At 35.8% G+C, this 20,895-nt stretch overlaps 1 pseudogene; it reads right to left on the reverse strand.

Moving 5' to 3' along the window:
• Window positions 1–749: 749 nt before the first annotated feature.
• LOC113041010 (CD9 antigen-like) lies at window positions 750–20,205 on the reverse strand (annotated as a pseudogene).
• Between the last annotated feature and the right edge of the window lie 690 nt (window positions 20,206–20,895).

A 20,895-nucleotide genomic window follows, 5' to 3' on the forward strand; every position in this document is an offset into this window, starting at 1 on the left:
AACACAAGTCCAGATGAAGACCTGCTTTAAAGTGGCGATGTTGCCAGCATGACTGCAATGTATGAAAATTAGAGTCATTGTAATTATAATGTAATTTGACCTCTGACCTCTGTATTTAAAGGCATAGAGTAATTCCTGCTGGTTTGTAATACAATTACAAATGAAAGTGGCATTTACATCTGACACTAGTGCTTGTGTGGCATCAAATACAAGTGGCAACAGAATAATTAAATTATCTTAAAAATGTGAACTTTTTAAAATGTAATTCATTTTTTAAATAAATAGTTCATATCAAAACAACTACAGTTTTTATTGCTTTAACTAATTAATGCTCATACTGATGTATTGGCAAACTCTATTTGGTGGACCTAAGTAACATGACAAAACTGCATGATCTATTTTTAGAATTAATTGAGTTGCAGAAGCTTTACTTTATTCTTTGGCAGAAATTCAGAAATTCTGGTGACAAATTACTGAGTGTGGGTATTTAAACACACACACACACACACACACAATATAAGACTCAAGCCTATGTCATGTGATACAACATGGATTTGATTGTGCTGCTAACATTTCACTTTCAGAGCCTTCCATTGCAATCAGTTAAAAAGGTGACCGGCTAAGGTCCTGTGGTAAATCCTAGGCAGTCTGCTCTGAAAAGCTGGGCCACCCATAAAAAATGTAATTCAACAGACAGGCCTGACAACCAATTGGCAACATGAACACAAAGATCGACAAAAACACAAGAATCAGAAACTTCAAACTATTTTATTGTTCTCATGCTGCAGTGTTCCTGAGAAATTTGAATGCTATTTTGAAATTGTTCTTCAGAAAAAAATAAATTAAACACAAATTACAAACACTAACATTAAAAGAATGCAGTGTTATTTTTACAGTACGAAAAAATCTTGACATTGTTTACACAAAGTGTAGGAATGACACACTTAATAGTTTAAAACAGAGCCTCTACTCGAAAGCCACACTACATGCTCCATGCTAGTTATTTTACAGTCTGAACAGGGTTGAAGATAGATCTACATCAGTACTGAATGTGAACCGAACACTTCTTTCATGTGTTACTCTCTGTTAGCATCGACTATGACGTATCCTAATCGCTACTCTAATGCCGTTTCAACCTGAGGAACTTCAGCAGTGACACACCAGCAGAAATACATCTGACCAACCAATGACTGCCACTTTATAAATAGCAAAATAGGGATTTTGTTCCTTTCCCAATCCTTTCATTAAAAAAACAAACAAACAACAAATACTATGTTGCCCTTTCAGGCACCTTCAAATGCATAATATGAAACCAAAGTTTCTGTCTGGTCAAAACTGCCTCTATACACACAATACAGATGGCCATGATCGCTACACCTACAATGACAACTTATGAAACTCTCACAGATACATACACAGAATGTTAGACTGCAGATCATTCGCATTTACTGTTGAACAGCAAAATTTTACTGTTGCCCCACACAGATTTTGTGTAAAGTTGGTCACATTCATTTTCCACTGACCAACAGAGAGCTGCTTGGTTTGAAAGTGACTTCTGTGTGAGCTGCACTTGATGCATTGCTATACTATTGACATTAGACCATCTTTTCTGCTAAATGTTGCTGACATATTGTCAATGGGAATGTGTGTTGGGACTGTAAGTACATCTGGACCAATTCAGTTCAGTATGTGGAAAATTAGATTCATTACAAATTGGAGTCATTTCAGTGTTCATTTCAGAATCCCGAATTTGATCATTCGAAGTTGAAGAATAAGTGACAATTTTTTGGCCAGTATAAAAATTTTAGGTTAAAATTGCGGGGTTCAATAGTATGAGACCTCACTGAAAATCTGAGAAACCAAATCCAATTAAAACCTCAAAACTTGTTAAACAGATGTGCTTTGAGTTCCTTTCCTGATCCTGTTTCCATCTCTCATTACTTCCAGTCTCAACTTCACCATCCTATCCAATACAATTACAAAAACTATGAACCCCCCGCCCCCACTAATTTAATAACTGAATGTGTGTACAAAAAAATTCACACGGACAGTCTCCCAATTATTTCAAAGTCAACCAATGCATTTATAACGTATGCAATTTATATGCATGTTGAAATAATAAAAATAACTCTTCAGTAACACTTTATTTTTAAGCTGTTTTTGTTATATGCTACATGTACTTATTATTATAATAACAACAAACTATGACAGAAAGCTCTCGGACTAAATCTAAAATATCTTAAACTGTGTTCCGAGGTCTCACGGGTTTGGAACGACATGACGGTGAGTTATTAGTGACATAATTAATTTTTGGCTGAACTAACCCTTTAATTAATATCACTCAGTACTAATGTTTAATTACATTGTAACAAGGACACCTTAAAATAAAGTGCAACCAACTCTTCTTCTAATTCCACTACTTAAGCACACTGCTTGAATCATCCTCAACTGTTGAATGAATCAAGCAAATTATTCAAATGTTGTTCATGTCTGATCCGTTTCATATTCACAGCGCAGAGGGTTGGATGAAACCAATTATAGATGGTAGAAGGCTCAAGACAGTGTCAGTGGATCTTCAGAGTCTTTACTTAGCAACATGTGTAAAATAACCAGGCAACTCTACACCATAAGATCCAGCTTGAGAATGAGAAGATTTGCTCCATCGTGCCAGAGAATACCGGGCTGTACCGTTATCAGTAGGGGCTTCAGATGAGCCTAGCTATTACATAACACAAACCTGATCATCTGTGGGTCAATGTGAGTTCAAACGCAAGAAAAGCAGAGCTGGGAATATGTGTCAGTGTGCCTTTCCTAAATTGGAAAAGACGTGGAGAAGTTCAAAGGGGAAGCAAGACTGAAAGGCACAGTTCAACAAAAAATCACCCTGGAGATGTTCCAAACCTGTATGAGTTTCTTTCAGCTGTTGAACAAAGAATGAAGATATTTTGAAGAATGTTGGTAACCTTATATTTCACATAGTAACCATCGACTTCCATAGTATTTTCTCCATAGTGTGGAAGCCAGTGGCTAATGTTAGCTGTTTGGTTACCAACACTTTTCAAAATATCTTTTGTGTTTAAAGGAACTCATACATATGGAAGCCTGTTTTTGCCACTGAATAAAAAGATTAAAAAGGTAATTCCACACTTTTATCTCACAAATCTGAATTTTTGTCTTGCAATTGTGAGTTTACATCTCACATTTCAGATTTTTTTTTTCAAAATTGATAAAAACTCACAATTGCGAATTATAATGTCAGAATTGTGTTATTTTTAGTTGAACTGTTCAATATTTAGTTGAACTGTTGAACTGATATAAAGTCATAATTGCGAGTTATGAAGTCATAATTACAAGATATAAAGTCATAATTTCTACATAAAATCAGAATTGCGAGTTATAAAGTAAGAATTACGAAATAAAATCAGAATTGCGAGATATAAAGTCAGTATTGCGAATTTTAAAGTCAGAATTGTCAGAATGAATTGCAAGTTATAAAATCAGAATTGAGATATAAAGTCAGAATTCCAAGATACTCTATAAATTCTGAATTGCAGTTATAAAGTCAGAATTCCAAGATATAAAGTTAAAATTGAGATATATAAAGTCAATTGCAAGTTATAAAGTCAGACTAACAAGATATAAGTTCAGAATAGTGAGTTATAAAGTCAGACTAACAAGATATAAGTTCAGAATAGTGAGTTATAAAGTCAGAATTGAGAGTGAAAGTTATGCATTGTAAAGCACCTTTATTTTTGAGAGTGTATAAACTTTCAATTCTGACTTTTGTTCTCGAAACTGTGAGTTTTTTCTTACAACTGTGAGACATATATTTGCAATTGCGCATTAAAAAGTCCAGTTCTGAGAAGACAAAAAAATATTTCTCAGAATTGCGAGTTTATGTAACACAATTCTGACTTGATCTATCAGAAAAGTGAGTTTATATTTCACAATCCTGAGAAAAAATAAAAAGTTAGAATTGCGAGATAAAAAGTTGCAATTATAATTTAAATTGTTTTATTCACAAGCTTCCATACATACAGGTTTGGAACAACATGAGGGTGAGTAAATGATTATAAAACGTACATTTTTGGGTGAACTTTCAATTTATGATATGGATACAAGTATTCTTCTGAAGATCATCGACATGTGTGTTTCTGATCCTTCGCATCCGGATCCAGGATAGCATTTGTTTGTGATTGGAATGTGTCGGTGATGTAGAAGACTACTTTGTTTGTGTACAAACGTAAAGCGAAAGGCATCTGTGGGTCTTCTTCTCACAGTTCCCAGCAGCCGTGGGTTTGCCACAGAACCCCTGGCATCACATTACACAATATTTTTATCTGACATGCGAAGCCACGCAGCAACAGCCTGGAATAGCATCAATACCTAAATCTGCAAACTGTCGCAGAACGAGCAGATCAGTATGCACTAGAACTGAAGTCAAAATCTAAATGATATTAAAACGAATTTAACAACTTCCAGTTCTGCACCCAACCAGCAGACATTAAATAAAGACAATCCAGCAATTTGACAGTTTAAACGACGAGGCCGGACTAACCATTGGTTGGTTGAGGTGTACAGGATTACGAAAGTGGAGTTTGTTTTCAGCTCCTGAATGGCAGAAGAACACCTTGAGCTCGGTTTGAATGTTAATGTTGTATATGCAAGTCCAGCAAAGGTTAAGCATCAAAGGTGAAAGGTCAAGTCTAGGTGAGGAAGACTGTGTTAGATCACCTCCCTGCTATTCCGAATTGCACAGCATAGGACCATACTGAAGATCATGCCAATGATCTGTAAAAAGAGAAGACGTTTTGCATGAAATACACACTTGTACTGTACATAAAGTGCACATTATTATAAAAATGTTTGGTTTTACAAATATGATTATTATTCAAATATATATATATATATATATACACCACCATTTGGGCTCAGTAAGATTCTTTTTAAAATAAATGAATCATTTTTTTTCTGCAAGAATGCATTTACAAAAATAACAGTAAAGACATTTAAGTGTTACTAACCATTTCTATTCTTAAATAAACAAATAATGTTATTTTGAACTTTGCATTCATCAGAGAATCCAGAAAAAATATTTGACAAAAATATGGAGCAGCTGCACCCGTTTTCATCATTGATAATAATCATAAAAGTTTAGAAAGAGTTCTAAAGAAAGATTTCTGAAGGATGACTATCAGGAATATACATGATTTGTATTATTTGATTGTAATAATATATTAAAAAGAAACATAATATTTTAAACTGTAATGATATTTCACAATATTACTGTTTTTACTGTACTTTTGATTAAATAAACACAGCCTTGATAACCAAAATCATCTTACAAACCCCAAACATATATTTATTTATTTGTTTATATAATTTCAAAAACATAATCCAAAAGAAGGAAAATTATAAGGAAGCCTTGCTTTAAAAATTAAAAGTGTTTTAAAGTATTCAAATTATGAAGTTTGAACAGGATCAGGATAAAAACAGACTGTATTGACTACAGTTAATGACATAAAGGTATTTTTACCATGACTCCCGCGATTCCAATCCCCACATAACCCACGACGAAGAGCTTACTGTTGAAAAACTCTTCAATGGCCACATCACATGTCTGCATAGAGTCAAACACATAACTGACTGATTAATAATATACATCTTGGCACCACATCGCCCTAAAAAATTCAGCTGAAGAGATATCACACTAACTGAAGTGTTATAGAGTGTTCTACTAACTGCATTGTTAATTGTTCTCACCTGTGCTTCAGTCTCTTACCTGGTTTGATCCGACGGCTTCACACAAACTGGTTTGTGTTGAAGGTGAGCCACAGCAGTTCAGCTGCAGATTTAAAATGTTACAAATTAAAATCTTTTATAATAAGGGTAGACAAATACATAAACATAATATATGTTATATTTATATCAGTTTCTGTATTGATAACAAAAACTATAAAAAGTCATTTCCGGTAATTAATATAAAGCTTAAATAAGAAAAACTGAAACCAAAACATAAAATGTAAATATTTCCTTGGCAATAAACTGAATTGTGTCTAAGTAGTACATTTACAAAAACTAAAGATGAAATAAAAATAAAGAAAAATGTCAAAATAACATTAAATCACAAACTAATTTTATTTAAAGTATCATTAACATTCAAAATGGAATAGTTTAAGTTTTCCACATTATATTTACTCTTCCTGTTTAAAATCAACAGTGAGACACAAAAGTGTAAACTCACAATTAAATGGTAGGACTGGATGGTTTCATTACTGCCTTTGATTCCTGCTGATTCGTCATAGAACTGCTTTATTTCCTTAATGATCTAAAAAGGCAAATGAATAAAACTTGTGTTGTACAAGTCAGGCTGATTTGATTTCAAATGAACTCTGAATCAACATGGCTGGGATCTTTTGCAGTTTAGTAGTACCTCATCTTTGTTGAGGAATCCAAACACTCCTGCAGCCACTTCTGCCCCAAAGATGACCAGAAGACAGGCGAAAAACTGCCATGCAAGAGAAACACAGCACCTGGGTTACGTCTACCATAGATTTCAAACAGCAGGTTTCTTATTTTTTTCTATTCTCAAATCAGAAAGTTTTAAATAAAACAACAACATGCTCAAGTTTCCTGTCAGTGAACGATATTGTTTGTGACACACTCACCAATCCCAGAAGGCACTGAGACTCCCTCACGGCACCACAGCAGCCGAAGAAGCCCACCAGCATCACCAGAGCCCCGGCCACGATGAGGATATAGACCCCTGCGCAGGACACCACACCACACACACACACACACACATTGGTCGCAAAAACTTATTTATTTTAAAATAGTTTCAATAATTAATAATAACGGTGAGGGGTGCGTCAAATTCAAAATTCCAGTTCTTTGGACTGTTTCTTTTAGTGGAAAGATGATTACAGCAATTGACTGCATTTTGAATGAAAAGCACTTGAAAGCTTGAGGTCACAAAACCTTGAAGGATGCAATTTTCAACACCCCCCCCCCCCCCCAAAAAAAGCTTAAAAGTTAATTTATTTTATTTAGAAGTATTATTTTACAATTGTATTTTAATTTTACTTTACAGTTATAAAATAACAATATTAATTGTTATTAATATTAATATACTTAATGCACATCACAGTTATATTAGAATATTAATATACTAGCTAGAGATAATAACACCAATAATAAATATTTTTTTATTAAAAACAAATAATTTCTTTTTGGCTTTTCTAAAATAAAAAGCCGGTGTAAAAAGAGGAGTCAACTTTTAAGTCCAGATACAAGTCAACAAAACCCCAAAATACAAATTGTTTTTTGCTTTTGGTCACAAAAAGAAGCTCTTAATTTTGATCTCAGTACCAGATTTATGCAGTTCATTTTAAAATGTACAAAATGTTCTTTCTTAGAGGGTCTGAGGTCACAAAACCCTGTGGGAAACACTAATAAAATAGTACTGATAGTTGTATACATTATTAACTTAAGATAAATATCTCAAGCTCACATGCTTGCTGCCATTGTTCATGTACTTTTTGACTAATTGGGTATCTGAATAAAAAAAAAGTGACTTCTTTTTTTCTGCCTTTTTTTCGTAGATAACAGAATTAATTATATTATAGCATCAGAAATAGCATACTACTGTAACTAAAGAGCTTATACATATTGGAACTGAAATTCTGTTCCACTGGCTCATAAATACTGCACTAAACTAAACACATAGCATAAAACCAGTATAACAATATAGATATAATGCAGACAATTACACACTGCTGCTGCTGCACCACATGTTGACTTTTAAACAGAAATATAAATGTTCAACAACAGATATTTCAGCACAGTGAATGTTTTTGCGCTGAATATTGTCTCCCTCGCTTCTCTGTGTTCAGTGTGTTTTGGGCAGACTGGATCACGTACATTTCCTCCACTATTTTTAGATGCTTTTTTTCCACAGAAATGTGTTATTCAGTTCTGTAATTTGATGCGAGCGGCTGCAGTTGTACGTGCACTTTGAGCAGACCCGACTAATCGATAATGAGAATCGTTGTCGATGATTTTCATTATTCGATACTAATCTATTTTATCAATTAGTTGTAACAGCCCTAGTCTGAGGTTTCATGACCCTTTAGCATCCAACAGTCTTTATTTCACCAATCAAAAAACATAGAGGCCGAGAATTGACCTAAAATACCAGACAAAGAACTCTTAAGGACACAACTTTATCAGGGGAAGACGAGACACATCTGAAAACAAACTGGAAACAATCAGGAAGCAGGAACAGGAAGATAACCAAATAAGGGCATCATGACACAAGAGGGGAAACTAGGAACACACAGGGAGGAAAAACAACAAAACGGGAACGCGAAACGGCAAGTATCAGTCCCTTTTTTGGCACTACATTGCTGTGGTTTCAGAAGGATGTAATGTAACGAGTCACCAGCAGAGGGAAGATGACAGTATGTGTTTGAGCCATGACGTCACCCGTAAGTTTCCAAAGAGCATTTGTGAAGTTCAAAGCAGGCGGAGGCGGCCGTGGCCATCTTGGCAGCGAAAGCTGGTTGCTGAACCCACGCCCACCTAGCTCCACGACGGTAACAGCACCGGCAATCCACCTGTCACTCAAGTGGCCACGCCCTTAATTAGCAGAGGTTTTAGGTTTAATATAATTTAAACGGATGAGTTATTAAAAAATCCACCCCCTCACAGTTGTCATGAAGGGCAAAATTTGCTATATAGACCAAAATCGTTTTTTTAGTCTATAGGAATTACAGTTTAAGTCACTTCCGTATAGGCTTCACGAGAGAGAGCGGGAGGTTGCTGCTTGGTTTGAGCACAGCGTGACCGCCCACACCCCTTCAAGATGATGTCATTGGTTTTCACTACAGCCACTTCCCTCAACTTATTGTCCTAATTAGAGCAACATAGAAAGAGAGTGTGGGGTGCATGAATTTCCATCTGCCTCTGAAACAGAGCAGAGCCACGACGAAGTCTAATGCCTGACAGGTTCAGTCAACATCAGGGCATGGAGAGTCAGCGTCCTAATACTTACTGATCTAAGATCAGCTTCCTCAGACTCAGAGTGTAATCTAGAGACAGGAGCTCTTTAGTTCAGCATGGGGAGTTCATCCTGAGCTGATATAATTATGCCACAGGAGACCTGGGACAGGTGGGAAGTCTGGAAATGAGATCGAAGCTCTCCTGAGAGATAGAGAGAGAGACTGTAGGGAATATTGTGACCCTTTATCTGGCTATATCATTAAATAGGATAACAAGGCAGATGATGAGTACTTATTATGCTGCTTGCAATGTCACCCTTTATATTCATATCATATTCATGATTCAGGCCAGGGTATTAAGAGTTTTGAAAAGGTGTGATTTTTTGACCTCATGAAGGAAAAATTAGTTTGATTAAAATACAGTAAAAACTGCAATTTAAAATAGCTTTTTTTAAATATATATTTTAAAATGTAATTTATTCCTGTGATGCAGTGCTGAATTTTAAGCATAAGTACCCCAGTCTTCAGTGTCACGTGATCCTCAAGAGATCAGTCTAATATGCTAATTTGCTGCTCAGGAAACATTTCTGAGTATTATCAATGTTGAAAACATGTATGCTGCTTTAGTGTGATATTGCTTTTACACAACAGCCTGATAAACAATAAATTACCACTGAGTATCTTACATTTTAGACAGTGTTGCCAGCTTGAGCAGTCAATGGCAATAGATTTAAATAAAATCTAAACGGGATTACAGATCACACAATGAACTGGTGTGCATTTCAGCCACTCGCTGGTGTAACAAAAAGATTCTCTGCAAAAAGAGTCACTGAAGATCCCCATCACTAGATACAAGCAGATTGATACAAACAGAGAAAAGTCCCTGCTGTTCGGTTAAACAACAGACATTTTAATTTCCCAGAAAATATACTTCCTCTGTGCAGAGAGTGTAATATACTCATGCAGAAAAAACTCACCACTATCTCAAGCATTTGCGAAACAACAAGAGTAAAACTGAGATGAACGAAAACGAAGTGTGACAGAGAGAGTGAACACAACCTTTATCTTCCCTCTTGACTAAAATCAATCTTGTCACATGCTGATAATATTTACACCGTTGCTACAGTAGCCGGGGAGAAGACAAACCTTTGTCACTGCTGACTTTAATCTAAAAATCATGTAAAATGTGTGTGTGTGTGTGTGTGTGGGTAGACAGGAAGGATAAGGAGGCTGAACTGGTTAATGTCAGCACTGTCAGGTGGTTTATTTCAGACGATTAAGGTTCGGATGGTTAGCATGCTTCAATTAACCCTATTCTCATGTAGCCAGACCTTCAGACCTTGACGAAAGCCACTAGAAGGCAAGTCTGCAACCATTAGCCGAAAAAGTATAGCAGCTAAAGCTAACGCTTCTGGTCTTGCAGTACATGGGAAAGGAATCCAAAGACAGGTTATTTTTTTATGGATGTCAATGGAGGAGAGGCTTCACTATGCTGAATAAACAGCTTTTTAGAGGAAATGGCTCATCGTTTAATGAATCGACAGCCTATCTGCTAATCTTCAACATGTTTTACTCTGTTTACTATGAAAGAAATGGTGTTTTGTGTGGGAAGTCACTGACTTTTGGGATTCAGCTTACAGTGCTTCTCATTCATTCCTATGGGATCCATAAACAGCGACTGAGTGTCACACAGCTGTGAGTGAAGTTCAGTGAAGTCAAGGCTGTAATGTGATTGGTTATTACGGCACACGTGATCCAAGTTAGCGTCATGCTTTCTCCAGTAGTAAGTAATACAGACCCTCTCATCTCTTTATAGTAAGACAATCTCTGGTTTCTCTGCCTTGGCCGCTTTGAATGGCCAAGAGGCCACATGACTGACAGGTAAACGAACCAATCACATTTCATGGCATCATGGTATCTTGTTTATAAATATATTATTAAATACTGTAGTATTCAACCAAAACGATGACATTTTCGAAACACTGAAGTGTATAATTTTTGTGTGCGATATGCATCAGACGTTCGGCCAAAGGTCCAGAGGCTGAGACTATGCTACATATATACAAGGGTTGCATATAACACAACCTTTTAAAACCACTCATATTATAACACATAATTCAATAATATAAAATAAAATAAATGAAAGGGTTAGTTCACCCCCCCCCCAAAAAAAAAAGAAATGCTGTTAATTTACTCTAATTTAACCTCATCCAATGCAGGACTTTTTTCTTCATTAGAACAGCAGAAGAAAACCATCGTCCTTGGGGATTCATAAAATGCAATGTTCAGTTTCTTGCACAGACCAATTATTTGCTTGATAAGACTCTAATTTTTCGCCAGAAGCCATAGGTATTAATTATGTGTTGCCTGATATGCTTTTTCAGACTCTCAAAGTGATGGTAGGCATCAACTTACATTTTATGAATTACCAATGAATCTCCTTTACTGTTCTACTCAAGAAACAAGTCACCTATATCTTGGATGACCAAGAGAATGAGTAAATTAAAGAAATGCATTTTAGATTTTTATTTATGAATACCTATTTATTTAGTTTATACTTGTATTCATATAACATAGCTCCACTCTGCTTTTGTAATATTTTCTAACATATTTTCTTTTTAATAAAACCATATACAGTCAGCACAACAATTTGAATACACCAGATAACGAGGGAATTGGGAGGAACACAGGTGAACAGAATGACTAATTAAGAGACAATGAGGACAGGAACAGGAACAGGAACGCCCAAATAAGGGCACATGAGAGATAAACTGGGTCAAGGAAGAACATGGTGAGCAAAAACACACACAGACAGGTCTAAAGTCCTGACACACACACCGTATGACAATTTGAAATCATTTTAGAAGTACATTTATTATTATATAAATATATAGTGGAACTATATGGGTGAATCCATAATGACTAGTTTCAGTAAGTCTATAAAAATAAATGCATGTGGGTTGTATTTGTATCTAACTATGGAAAACACGATTGTGTGCGAAGCAAATGTGACTGTGGTTTGCAGGCTGAAGTAAAGAAGATGACAAGACTTGATGTGGGCTGACGAGAAAAGACTTTGTGACTTAGTCTTGGTCATTCACACTGGTTTTCTCTTCACAGCTTTAAGAGCTGAAACCCACAGATGAGGGTGATGTCAGCGCCTAACCCAAGCTTGAGGAGGCCGTCTGAGGATAAGAATACAGTATTTCCTGACACCATGACGCTCTGGTCTCCTCTGCATCCAGATATAGCACTACACAACCTTCCAGGTTGAACTGTTGCTACAGCAAACCTGAAGCCTTGTGAAACCTCCATGTAAGCACAACGTGAAGCGTCCCTGTTTTCAGAAACACCCAGAACTCAGTGTGTCTCACGAGGGCTGGGCAGAAGGCCGTGGAAACTCTGCCACCCTGAGTGGCCTCAGATGTTTCCATACCAATAAACACCAGCTCTGTCTGACGCTGCTATATTTCTCTTTTTAAGAGCTAGAGTGAGGTCCAAAACTCAGAAAGCACTAAATTAAATGCGTACTCTTTTTCTTCTTCTTCTTTTTTTAAAAATATTTTTTTTCATATTTTTCAGAATTGCAGAATCCTTAAAAAATAATCCTATTTATTTGTATATAATTTAAAAATAATTTAATTAAATATATAATATTATATATGGTTTTATATTAATTATAAATATTATTAAATTCTACTATTTCATTCATTTTGTAAATGGAATAGTTTTTGTAATATTTGTAGCATAGCTTTGTTATTAAAATATATTATCAGTGTAAAATGAATAATAATAAATAGAGAAAATCACTATAATCAACAATGTTCCATGTTTTCCTGTCTGTTGTCTCTCTTTTTCTCTTTTAAGGGATACAGTGGGAAAGCACTAAATATTTGTTTAGACAAAAAAAAAAAATGTATCCCTGCCTCTGCTGAATTGTAAAAAAAAAAAAAAAACATTTAGATATAAGAGACAGAAGTATATCAATATTTTTGGAGAACTGGATGCTGCCCTCTGAGAAGCTGCCAAAATTAGACATACTGTCTGTAAGGCCTTAAGAAATATAATGAAATTTGATCAATGAATGACTTACCGATGAAGAAGGTTTCAGGGCCGTCTTCTCCGAGAAGAGACACAGTATTTGGATCAAGTCTGAGCCAGAGGCCCACAGCCAGAACCAGCGAGCCTATCAACTGCAAAAACAACAGCGAAAGATCTTGAGAGGATCTCGTTTCAGCTCCAAAGAACACAAAAGAGGACATTTTTGAAGAATCATCATCAGATCAAATCACTACACAACACATTACATGACGATACGTGCTAAATGACGTCAGCGGAAGTTCAGTTCCTCCAGATAAGAAAACACCGTCAGACACTGTTTATCTAAGGCCTGACCATCTCAGCACCCTTTGGCTTCAGTTTTCCTGCGGTTATGGAGAGGTGGCACAGATATTTCCACTTCTGCTCTTAAACCTGAGGAATGACAGCTGAAGGCCAAACCATGACATAATAAAAGCAGGCTGTAGAAGTGATGAAGCAGACCCTCGTCTGTTGGAGTAGAGTTTGATTTGATTTCAGCTTTACACTCTTGGATCACTGCCACCACTGGGTGCAGTTTCTGGAGCCCGATGATTGAATAATGATAGGACTACTACTGCTAATACAAATATTAATAAAACATCATTGTTAAAGGAATATTTACCAGAAAAATGATGTACCAAGATTTATTCAGCAGAAAAAAATTAACACAGTACTATATATATATATATATATATTTTAATAGAATCAATTATTTAGAGATGCTTTTGGTTAGTAATATTTAATTCAACCATTAAAATGGAACTGAAAAAATAATGGAAAACAGATTTGTAAAAAAAAAAAAAATGAATTTGAGAAAAAATAAAATCATTTAAATGTTAATAAATTGCAGTTAAATATTGTATGTTTCATAATTTCAATTAATAACATTTGAATATAATTTAATCAACAGAGTCAAAAAACAATTTTAATAAAAATGTAATTCAGTAAAATTTGTACGAAAAAATATATGATTTTTGAAAAATAAAAAACTTATTATTGAAACAAATAAAATGGACTTCAAAAAGGCCCTGAATTTCTCAAATTTGGAGAGTGTAAGATGTTAAAATGGGCTTTTGTGTAAAATCAACACCTCTGGGATTTCTCAGGTCTGAAGGGCAAAGATCATCTAAGGTCATGAAAAATCATTTCATGTGTCAATCATATTACATGTGTTTAAAAAGAAATCCACAAGGATGATGCAAGACGAGCAGCACTTTCCTCAGCCTCTCGGTCATATAACACCCCTCCAGCCCCCTCCAACAGTGTGTCCCCCACCTCAACAGATCTCCAGCGCTCATCAGGAGTTAGTTCTGGGACAAAACACCAACTGTCTGTCTGTCTGTCTGTCTGTTTCTTGAGCAGCAAATCAGCATATGAGAATGATTTCTGAAGGATCCTGTGTCACGGAAGACTGCAGTAATGATGCTGAAAATACAGCTTAGATCACATTTGACAATAGATTCACACAGAAAACAGTTATATAAAACTGTAATAATATTCCACAATATTTTAATATATATATATATATATATATATATATTATTAGGGAAGTAATTATGAATAATTATAAATAATTCTCAAATATTAAGTTTTGAATTTAAATACCGTAACAATGCACAAATGATAGTAAGAATAATAAATAAAAGAATAAGAAAGACAATTAAAATCCTTTCAATTAAGCAAATGCCAGAATGCTGATGCAAAACATATTGAAAACATATTAAATTTGGGAGGTTTACGGTGTCCCACATTTAAACTTTTTTTTATTTTTTTATGTAATTTCCATAATTTCAGCATCAAACAGAGTTTTTATTTGTAGCAAAAAAGAAACGGGCCATAATTAAACTTTGCTTTGGTGCTTCATGTTGACCATCTGAACACAATATAAACTCCTGTCTGTATTCACTAATGAAGAACTTACAGCAAACACCAAAACAACTATTCTAACGCTGGAAAAGAAGCATATTAAACGGAACAAGAGGAACAGAGAGAGAACTGGTCAACCCAAACCCAGGAAAAGCTGATGAGATCTCCTGGTGGAAAACAGAAGCCAGTCGCTCAGGGAAGTTTCCATTTTAACAGCGCTCATGTAGTGCACTAAACCACACACTATACTGCTCAGAGTATACACATATACATAGCTTTAATACTAACAAATGTGCATTGTGCACAAGTAGTACTCCAAATAAAGTTTCATTATAATTTTATATCAGTATAAGTTTTAAGTAATGTCAATAAACATGGTTAATGGGTTTGAAGCATACTGTGAATGCATACAGCACCCTTGTTGTTAACATACACTATAATGTTTACAGTAAAAGCTTGTGGGAGGAAAGGGAGAGTGTTCTGTTATCTGATGATCACACACACACACACACACACACACACACACACAGGAAGTCATTTAAACACCTAATGGTGTTTACCACAGAGCAACTCCTGTCCTGTTAGCATCAATTACAGGAGCATTAGCATAACTCATCTGCTAATGTGCCTTTCTTCTTTGGATCGAGTCTGAATGGTCAATAGACCAGCTGGTGATTAATATATATAAACCACACACAGTCCAGTCCAGCCGAAAACAACACGAGGTTCGCCATCCGCATCACTCCTGTCAGAGTAAGGGCTCACTTCATTTGTCTTTTCTTCAACTCTGACCTCCCTCTTCTATGCCTTCCTGTCTGCTGTTCCCCTGACAATACAGATGTGCAATCTGACAGCATTATTAATAATCAATGAGGCTCTCTGATTCAACACACATCATGGGAATATGATTCACTCTCGACAGAATAGATCATCCAAGATAAGACATATCTGTTCGGATTCATGGGTAAAGCATACACAGAATGAAATCAACCAGTAAAATACATATCTATCTATCTATCTATCTATCTATCTATCTATCTATCTATCTATCTATCTATATATATATATATATATATATATATATATATATATTTGCTGTGTTAAATAAAGGGTTCAAAACAAGTTATAACATGTGTAATTTCCCAGCAGTGTGTAGTTAATCATTCATGACTGTTGAAGCTGACAGCGTGTCGTCACAGATGTTGTCCATATTAACACATTCCTTTAATAATGATGATGATAATCACAAACAGCCACTGCATCCTACACGCCGTCGGTCAGACAACACGGATGATAATACCTGCGAGATTACCGTCAGAGATCATTATCCTGTACGACTTCCTCTCTCTGTCCTATTCAGTCCTAACTGTGCCCATTTTCCATGGCTGAGCTGCCAGGTTTATGAGGGAGAGAGGTTGACGCGGCTGGAAAAAAAAATGGTTCCTGTGACACTCTTTAGGTTTTTGTGTCAAACTGAACAAAGCAGAGCTCCCGTGCAGAGATATCTCTGGTTAAACGCTCACATTTTTGATCAAATTCATCCTTTGAGTTATTGGTATGAACATTATAGCTACATTTTGAGGAGAAGCAGAGATTGTTAATCCAAGATCTTCTTAACACTAAATTTAAAAGGACTTCAGCTCTTCTGTATGATAGAATAAAGGTGCTGTTCAAAAAACTGGTATGTCACTTTAAACCAAGATGTTTATGTTGACCAAGAATTTATGCATTTCATGTGTCATTTTACTAACGACGCTCTTGCGTTCACACTGGTTAACTAGGTCAGGATCATACCAACTGTCTCTCTCTCACAGTCTCTAACCCTTTTCTATCCTATTTCCGCGTCGGCCTCTTAATCAGGCTTGACACTCTCTATTCTTCACTTCTATTTAACCACATTTCCCAGTATCACATTAAAGGACAAAGGCCTGGTCTGTCCACTGCTGGGATATTTTGAAAGGACATATAAAGTGTGGAGATGAAGCTCATCTGGAAGGCCTAAAGCCTGACTTGCAGAGCCAACAAAGCCTTACAAGAGCAAAAGGGATGGACATTTGTTTCACAAGGTCTCCTTCAAAACACCTCCAACACTGATGCACATCACAGGTGTGGAAGTGGAAACAGTTAGACTGAGTAATACAGGAGCTTCCTTTGCCTGGAAAGATATGTTTGGATAAGATCAGATAATGAATGCTTGGAATGAAATGGTGCTGGGTTTACTTCAAAGCAATTTTCTATCAGCAATGCTAAATCACAGAATTGATTAGGCAAGTATCACATTGGATTAAATGTGCAAACACAGAATAATAATTCCAACACTCCGATAATCTTTGATTTCTTCACTTATTCAAAAATGTATCTTTTTTACAGTGTGTATACTGCTTACTGTTTTTGAGAAAAGTATACAGTATGTATTGTGCAAGCTGCACTATAAATGCATGCTTATATGATGCATATTTACAGTAATAAAGTGAGTCAGTGAATGCATTTTATTAACTAAATGGCTTTATTTTTGGTAAGTCTAAAATTACATATTTTCCACTCACTGTACACTTCACATGATTTTGGCAAATGTAATACAGTAGATAATGCATGTATTAAAGTATAGATTTCGGACATATTTTCATATGTCCTCATTTAGACAGCTAAGCACACACATGTGTGTGTGACAAACTGAAGGTCCAGCTAAATTAAAAGGTCACTTGTTTGGCACTTTGGCAAAACCTGCTGCTAAAATGGCTTCAAATGTGGGGGAAAAGCATGGCAAAGTAATATAAAATACGAATAAATCTTACCAAGAGTTCTGTTATTGTGGAAACAGTAAATGCACATACAATTCAGACTTATTTAATAGGAACTTAGGCGTTTCTGTGCAATGCTTAAATGTGGTAACCACATTCATTTAAAATATGGTAACAGCTCCAATATACATAAAAAAATAAAAAAATACTCTGAACTTAATAAGTCAGGATGATACACCCAAAGAAAGACCTCTCAAAACATTCTTGACCCATGAATTTTCATGAGCTTGTCAGTTGTTCATGATTACTGGAAAAGGTTTTATATGTATTATCATTTATTTAACAGAGAGCTGTGCTTATACAAATCTATGTTTATAATAGAAATGCTCTCATGGCTTTTTAAGATTGTATAACTTTCAGCGATTTGTTCTGCCTGGAAATGACTATTTTTAAAGTGCCTCTGTATGTCCAGGTTTATCTGGGCTGCAGGAAGGCTTGTAGAAAAATACCACCCCAAAATTCAAATGCTCCCACAACTGATTCCTCTTTTTTTATTAATATTCTCTTTTTTTCTAATATTTTATTTTAAGAATAATTATTATGATCACTCAGATTAAGAAATTATTTGAATGCACGATTAAATTCAGCAGTTCATTCACTCTAGAAAACTCTGAAATCATGAACTGTAATGTTCCTCCGAGAGAAAACAGGATAGACTGCTTGCCGTTCCCCTAAGTTTATGGTAAATCAGATAAAAGGGTCAGTTCAATGAAACATAGCCAACCCTTCATTAAATTGTGGTTCCTGCACCAGTTAGTACCCAGGTAAGAGTTTCATACATGAATGAATGCGTGTTTTAAAGGGATAGTTCACCCAAAAATGAAACGTTTATGTTTATCTGGCTTATCGCAGACTTATAAGTGCATTACAGCCACCTATCTCTTAAATGGACCACTGACGCTCCTAATTGAGATTGTAGATAGAGTGTCAGTGGTCTACTTGAGAGATAGGTAGCGGTAATGCACTCGTAAGTTTGCGATCCACTGTAAAGCAAGAAGAAGAAGAAGACGCCTCACAAACGAGCCACTGAGAACACATTCAGGAGAGTTTTAACAGTTCCGACATTGGGTGAATCGGGGGTAAAAAAATTACATAAATACTGTTCAGTTTCTTGCACAGACAGATGGTTTTGTGTTTTTACATATTAGTTTATCATCACGAGCCACATGTGTTTAATTGGGCTTTGTTTGTGTATGTTTTTTTTTTTTTTTTATTGTATGTTTTAGCCGTGATTCCAATCCACTTATCCATTATAATACCTTCAGGCCCCGTTTACACTACTGTGTTTTCATTTTAAAATGCTTAACTTTTGCTATGGTTATGCCTATTGTTTAGACTAATTCAGCGTTTTCAAAAGCATCTGACCCCGTTTTAGTTTGAAAACTCGAAAAAACTTGAAAACTTGAAAAATGGGGTTGCATTTCAGTGTAAACGGACTAAAACTGAGACTTTTGAAAACGATGGCGTGGCTGCCCATGTGATCTCACTGTCATGTCTCTGTCGAGTATGTCGCTGTATTTTTGTTTTGGCATGACTCCCAATCGACATTGTGCCAGTGTCTAGCAACCAACTTCTTGTTTACACTTTTATGCCCAGTATCTGTATAGGAGAATTGTATTGGTAGTTTTTAATTGTATTGGTAGTTTTTAACGAACTAATCCACAATTCACTGAGTGAGATATTTCATTCGTGATTTGTGAATGAAATTATAATATTTAACTTGTCAATGAACATTTAAAAGTAAATTTGATAATTCATTTATCACAGATGAACTGAATGACTCTGATATCTGATGGACTGAATGAACAGGGCATTAATAAAGGACAATAAGAATGAATGAGTGAATCATTCAATGTTTCATTTATAATAAACAAAGCTCACAGCTCCACCTGCTGGCGGACAGGGTTACTGAACTAATCAATCAACGGATTTGAACCAAACTTGAAAAGATTCAAAAGATTCAGTCGGTGGAGTGAATCAAAAACTCCCAGTGCCACAGAGCACCGGTGTCTGGCTGCTGCCCTCCAAACGAACACACGCTCAAGGAAAAAGGGGCGGATTTTCCCCAGTGGAAAATCTGATCTGAGTCGTACAGCAATGACTTCAAGCCTGCCCCCGAAGCTTTAAATTCCCCCCATAAAGTGCGTAACACACCAACACACACAACGAATAAATGACACGCAAAGTGCACACAAAACTGAATCCACATTGTACAATATTCTAAAATACCACACATGATAGCATGCAAATACAACACAAATGCATTGCTTACCTAAAATATAAAATTGAACACGAAGAGGAGATATTTCACACATTTCATCCCGCCTTCAACCTTCCCCATGGTGAAAGTATAATTTGAAGGGCTCTTCTTTGAAAACAGTCCGGCTTACGGTGTAAAACGCGTTGATGCTGCTGCAGTGCACGAGCTCTAGTCAACATCTGCACTAGCAGCAGCGGGTGATCGCTCAGTCCCGCCCCACTGAATAATGTGTGAGGGGAAACCCGAGGGGGGCTCGGGACGGGCAACGGTCCAGCGGCGTTCTGCACAGTGGCTTCTTTCATGGGACCGCGCGATCCCAACCAAAACAGAGAAATCTTTAAAAGGCTTTTTTGTTTAATGGAGAACTCCAGAGCATAAGCAAATAAACATTTGGAAAAATTCCACAATAAACAGTTTCACTCTTAAAAAAATCGCTAAATTAAAGTAAATTATGATTTTTTTTTTATTCCCCAAAAAATATGATTCAGAAATATTTGTCATAGTTTTACTTTTGGTGTGAGGTGAGGAGTTCTGACGCCTACTGACCAATTCTGAAAACAGTGGTGAAACGTGATTCATTGGACATTTAAAAACCAATTTGAGAAAATTAAACACTAAAAACTAAGAAGGTTATGCTTTCTTAGAACATTACAATGATGCCATCTCATGTGTTTCTGATCCATAACTTTTATTGCCTGTTTATATATTGAAATAATAGTCTTTAATTTATTTGGAGAGATTTGGGACCATGATGTGACACAATATGTTAAATGTGAAAAAAATCATTGCATGCATGGAAAGTTTTGTAGTTTGACATGACAAATATCTTCTAATAACACAAAAACAATTAAGGTTTGGTTTGACATTCTTACAGATGTACTCAATGTGA

Source organism: Carassius auratus, chromosome 23 (assembly GCF_003368295.1).
Source record: "Carassius auratus strain Wakin chromosome 23, ASM336829v1, whole genome shotgun sequence".
NCBI lineage: Eukaryota > Metazoa > Chordata > Actinopteri > Cypriniformes > Cyprinidae > Carassius > Carassius auratus.